Genomic DNA, 6535 nt, shown 5'->3' with positions numbered 1-6535 from the left:
TTTGATTGAACAAACTTAAAATAATACATTTGATCGAAAGTTTTTTTTGGTTCGATCAAACATGGCATTTGATTGAAAGTTGTAAAAATTGTGTTTTGGACAAATGAGTGTAATTTCTTCATCCAAATAAGTTCAACCCACTATTGTGGGTTCACCCTTCAAGGCTCTGCTAATTATAAGATGGGAGGAGAAAAATGATGCATTGAGCCTATGGATTGTGAAGGGCTGAGGGACACCTTGACAATTTCGAGGATCTTACAGAAGGGGGAAATTACTCTCCTCAAATCCAATGGATGAAAACTTCAAATCCAAGATCCAAGATCCATTTTGATGACAAAAATTATTGGAGATTACTTCAAAGGGATCTATAAAAATATGCACAAAATAACGGTTGGAGAATGTTCAAGACATTTATTACACTCCATAGTTAAAGAATAATTTGTTAAGTATTGGAAAATTATGTGAAAAAAACTATAAAGTTATTTTTGAATATAAGAAATGTACAATTTATGAAAGAATCAGGGAAATATGGTTGTTACAATTGTTGCTATTGCAAAGAATGGGATGTTCTCATTGAACTATAGTGAACATAATAGAAACCTTGATAACATGGCATATAAGGATACAAGTTGGTCATGGGATCTCAAGTATGATCATTTAAATATTCATAGTTTAAAGCTTTTGACCTCATAAGCATTATTTTTTTGCTTGCCCAAGGTTGAAGAGCACAAAGAGGTTTGTGAAGGATGTGCTAAAGGCAAACATGAAAGGGAATTTTTTTCAAATGGAAATGCATGGAGAGCCCATTACCCACTTTAGCTTATTCATTTAGATATTTCTGGTCATATTCAAACAAATATTTAGGGTAAGACATCATATTTTATCACTTTTATTGATGATTGCTGACAAAAATATTGGGTACATTTTTTAAAATCCAAGGATTATTCCCTGATGGAAAAAAAGAAATGGTTGAAACTAATTTTTTTAAGAATAGATCATGGAGGAGAATTTTAATCAAAAAGTTTCTAGAGATATTGTGATATGAATGGCACTAGGAGGCAACTCACCATTTCATACACACCTTACCATCATAGAGTAGCTTAAAAGGAAAATCTTATAGTGGTGGAAAAGGCATGGTGAATGTTACAAACCAAGGGCTTAAAAACTACTTTTTGGGGAGGTTTAGCAGCTACAATAGTGTATATTCTCAATTGAAGTCCAATAAATAGACTTGAAAAGATGACTTCATATTAAGCCTGGTATGAGAAAAAACCTAGGATTAATTGTTTCAATGTTTTTAGTTTTTTAGGCTATATTCATGTGATTGATTAGAATAGACAAAAAATAGATGCAAAAAGGCAGTCATGGATTTTTGTTGGGTATAGTGAGGAATGTAAACCTAATAGGTTGTATAATCCTCTCACTCATAAAATTATTATGTCAAGAGATGTAATTTTTTATGAAGCATGAGTTTATGGTCGTCAAAAAAGCCATGTTGAGAATCCAAAATCTATTTTGAATGAAGTTATTATTGATGATATTGATTATGAGTAGCCCACTAATGTTTCTATTTTAAGTGCTACAAATTCACCAAGTATCCCCTCATCTAGTTCTTCAATTCCAAGAATAGTCTATCTTAAAGTCCAAGTTTTACAAGGAATATAGAAAGATTGGGTGATATTTATCAAAGGAGTGCAAATCAAGCATATGAATAAACTCCAAGAGATGAGATAGCTAATGTTGTTTTATTTACCAAGGTTGTTTTTGAACCATCATGTTTTTAAGATGCATATAGTAATAAGGTTTGGATGCAAGCAATGCAAAAAGAGATGGACTTCATTCATATGAATGGCACTTGGGAGGTTACAGAGCTTCCATATGACAAGAAAAAGATTTATACCAAATGGGTCTAAAAGACCAAATTTAATAATGATGGGAGTGTTCAAAAGGAATAAGGTGAGACTAGTTGCTAAGACTTCACACAAAAATATGACATTGATTATGAATAGACATTTGCATTATTAGCAAGATAGGAGATTATAAGATTGTCGATTTCATTAGGAACTTAGAAGAATTGGAGCATACATCATGTTGACAGGAAAAGTGCCTTCTTGAATGGGTATGTAAAAGAGGACGTATATATGGAACTACCATAATATTTTAAAGTGGAAGGAAAAAAGTATCATGTCTACATGTGAAGAAGGCTCTCTATGGCTCCAAGCAAGAACCAAGAGCATGTTATATTAGGATTGATGGCCACTTTCAAGAGAATGGCTTCAAGAGATGTAAGAGTGAACCTACCTTTTACTACAAACAAAAAAGTAATGATATTCATATTGTAAGTTTGTACGTTGATGATCTGTTATATATGGGTAGCAGTTCTAAGATGAAAGATGAGTTGAAAATTGCTATTATGAATAAATTTGAGATGAAACACCTAGGTCTCATGAAATATTTTCTTGGAATATAGGTTTATAAAATTCACAAAGGATATAATAAAGGAGTATGATATGGTTGATTTTAAGTCATCCTCCACTCCAATATCTCATGAAGTTGTCTTGTTTAGAAATGATGGTGCTGAAATGGTTGATGAGATAGCTTATAGAAGTATTGTTGGGAGTTTTGTTAGATTATGCGAGAAACAAGAGCTGAGCCAAGATCTAATGTCAATCATAGATCACAAGCAACTCCAAACAAAAGATGATCAACGATAAGAAAAGCCAAATGAAGATAAATCTAATATGAGAGAAAAAAATAGAGACAAAAGTGAATTTTGGAGAAGACTCTCACCAAGCTATCACTAAACTAGTGAAGGTGAGTATAGTACTCATTATATAGAAAAATAATAGCATATACATCCAAGGGATGCACTAACTCCCATTCCCCATAAAAAGTGGGAGGTTTTACCTTCTTGCTAAATGCCAAAACATGTGGCATAACCTACTTACATGAAGACAAGAAAGGAGTTGAAAAAGTTGGTACATAAGGCCAAAAGAGGGTGAGAAACCCAACTACCCCATAACCCACTTAGGAAATGACAGAATAGTGGTTATGAGGGGTGGCACAATAAGCCAAAAGAGGGTGTGTAACTCAACTACCCATGTGAGGTGGAGAGTTACACATGTAGCTGAAGTATTTCACTACATTTCCTCATATAAACCACTCCTAGTAACCTAAGAAAGCTTAATAATATATTTGTAGGAAAAATCAATATCCCCTAACATGAGGAAAATAAAAAACCTACACTAACACCCCCCCTTAAGCATAGCTGAGGTGAGTGTATAGATGGATCCTAGCAAATGAGCCTATATTAGGTACCCATGTATATAGATATCCCCCCAAAAAGAAGAACACCACCCCCATAAGAGGAATAGGCCCCCCTAAATAGAGAGAGAAAGAATTAAGGACTAAGAATCCCCTCCTAAAGTAGACACCTATCACATCCCAAGAAAATTTCATAAATGAAGGAACATGCTTTCGATGAAGGGTTTGGTAAAGATGTATGCAATCTACTCTGATGTAGAACAATACTGAAGATCATTGATGCCTTCCTAAATTAGCTCTTGAATGTAGTGCATATGTATCTTAATGTGTTTTTTCCTCTGGTGATGAATTAGATTACATAAACAAGTCACATCATCACTAAACATTGATCTAGTTCTTTTTAAAATAGAACCTTTGTTTTGACATCAAAACCTATACCTTTGAAATAGAAAAATCATAAAATAATCATTCCATGTCTCTTTGGGTATCATTCTTCAATTTTGATCTTTTAGGTTTTCAATCTTCAAGTCCTTGCATATTTATATCATTTCATTTAGTCATATACCTATTGTATATACATTATTGGTCAAACAAAACCTTTACTTGTACTTAGGGTTACTCTCCTAGGGTCTTAAATCAAACATTAGTTATTGATCACCCTTGTCACTTGAGGTCCATCATCCTTGAGTTAGGGAACACATTAGAATATTTAAGTAGGGTAACTTGCTCAGAATTCAAAATCTCCTACTTTAGCATTTCCTCTCTTGATCATTTGTCCTTGTGTCTATCCATCATAGCACAAGTGAAGGCTTACTTGCATAATTATTTTTAGACCTATAGTATCCTTGATATTATTGCATATTTATCTTTATCATATCAATATTTTTGTCATATAGTTGCAATCACATTCTCTAATTTTTATTGCATCCTAATCTTGAGTCTCATACATTGTCATATCACTAGTCCTAGGTCAAAGATCAATACAATCACATATGCCTATTAAAAGAAGAGCCCATGAGAGAAGGGAAATTGAACAACAAGAAGATAAACCTTGGGAGAAAAACCTTTTTGATGATGAACACATTGATATTGGGGATGAAGAAGAACAAAAAAATGAAGTTTATGATGAAGAGGTAACCCATGAACATGTAGAGGAATCACTTAATGATAATAGATTCACTACACTACTCAAATTTCAACAAGATATTCCATTTTTATTGTGATACACATTTTATAGTGGAAAGGAAAATGATGCAAGGAGAAAATACTTATTCTATTATATTAAAAATTTAATGTCATAATTTAACCATTGAAGATATGGGGAAATTATTGATTTTTCAAGGAGTTTTTCTTTTAAATTAATCATCAGGCGTACTACAATGCTGAAGTAGTCAAGGTGATTTAAATTGGAGATACATGAGATTGGTTGATTGTATGCAATTTATACATTTAACTTGAAATATAAGTCAGTAAAAAGAAAATGTTGTTGCTAGTAAATTTAATATGAGGAAAATTGTCAATACAAATGAGAGCACAATTATTTGGATTTGAACAACTTAAAAAAAAATTGTATGAAGCCGATCTTAATTTTTTTGAGGCATGGATCATGTGTGAGATGGATAGACCTATCTGATTATATTACTAAATAAAAAATAATTTGGCATTTGAGGGAAGTCACTCATAGTGGTCTAGTAAAAGGATAGTAGTGGTTTATCATGGTCTTTTGAAATATAAAGAAACATGTCATACATAGTAAGTGAGAACTATTTCTATAAAAAGTGTACAATAATGTTTGGAAATTTATCCAATTTTTAGGACTTGTCATCTTTTATATTGAATTAGTCAAAATGTTCATGTATATCAATTGTTATGAGTGGTAGAGGGACCATAGGGAGATAAATTATTGTACTTTGTATTAGGACTTCTAAGAACATAAGAAGGGTATGATTCAATATTTATAATTGTTGATAGATTTCCTATAATGGCATATTTATTTTCATGTAAGAGAAACAATGGTAGGGTACATATATGTGACTTGTTTTTTAGTCACTTTATGAAGTTTCATAATTTTCTAGATTAGATTCTAATAGGGACATAATTGTGTTGGTTACATTTAGAATAAATTATAGAAGAAAATAAAGAAAAAAATTAAAAATTAATTTAGTATACCATCCATAGAATGGTGGAAGAATAGAAGCTACAAATGTGGGTTCAAGTAAATTATTAAAATTTCTAGTACAAAAGAAAATGTAAAATCATCTTGATATATGGTTAGATATAGGTAGAGTAATTTACTAAACAAAAATATATTAGAAACAACATTTGTGGTTACATATGACATTAATATTATGAATGTTTCTTTAATAAGCTATAGCAAAAATGGAAATGAAACGAAGTGTAAAATTTGAAGAAATTATATTAAATTGAAGGAATTACACAAAAAATTAAAGACTCACTTAAGGAAGATGAATAATAGATCTAAGAAAAAAATTATCAAGGAGACACAAGGTAAAAAGAGACACAAGGATTCTTTTCTTGGATATAAATGATAATAAATTTTAAAATGAAATGTTCATATTTAGGAATTATAATAAGTCAAAGATGAAGAAGTGTAGTATTCACAAATAGGTCAAGTGAATTGATTTTGGAAAGAGATATCAAGTTGATTTATTATAATGATAGGAAAAATGTACAATATTAAATTTTTTGTAGATATATCAATATGATGAACAATGCTTAAAGGAGGGGGATGTAGTAGTACCATGCATTAGTCAAATGCCACAACAATATCTATACCTAATTCAAAATCTACAACATCAAATGGACAATAGGGAGGAGATTTTGTATAGTAGGGTGTAAAGAAGTAAAATAGTAAGTATGAGGAGCATTCAGTCAGCTAAAAAGGAAGCCTATTAGAATATTTGATTTTATTTTTAAGATTAAGGTAGATTTTTTTTTTGTATATAGCCAATGATGAGAAAGAGACTAAATTTTTAAATAACCTAGAGTTTCTAATACAAGATCATCCTACATTGTAGAATAAATTTTATATTAAGCCAAACATTTTTTTATTTTCTTGAAGATTCCCATAGATCTTATCGCATTAAACTATAGTTTTATATCGCAACTTTCAATTCAAAAAATATGTTGTACCATGATATTCCAATGTTGTACTATAATTCTAGAATATATTAACCATTTCATATGCATAACTTGTCTCCTAAACCTTAATAAGTGTAGTAGCTAACACACAATTACACTATTTAATGCT

Source organism: Cryptomeria japonica, chromosome 5 (assembly GCF_030272615.1).
Source record: "Cryptomeria japonica chromosome 5, Sugi_1.0, whole genome shotgun sequence".
Lineage (NCBI taxonomy): Eukaryota > Viridiplantae > Streptophyta > Pinopsida > Cupressales > Cupressaceae > Cryptomeria > Cryptomeria japonica.
This window is presented reverse-complemented; position numbering follows the sequence as displayed.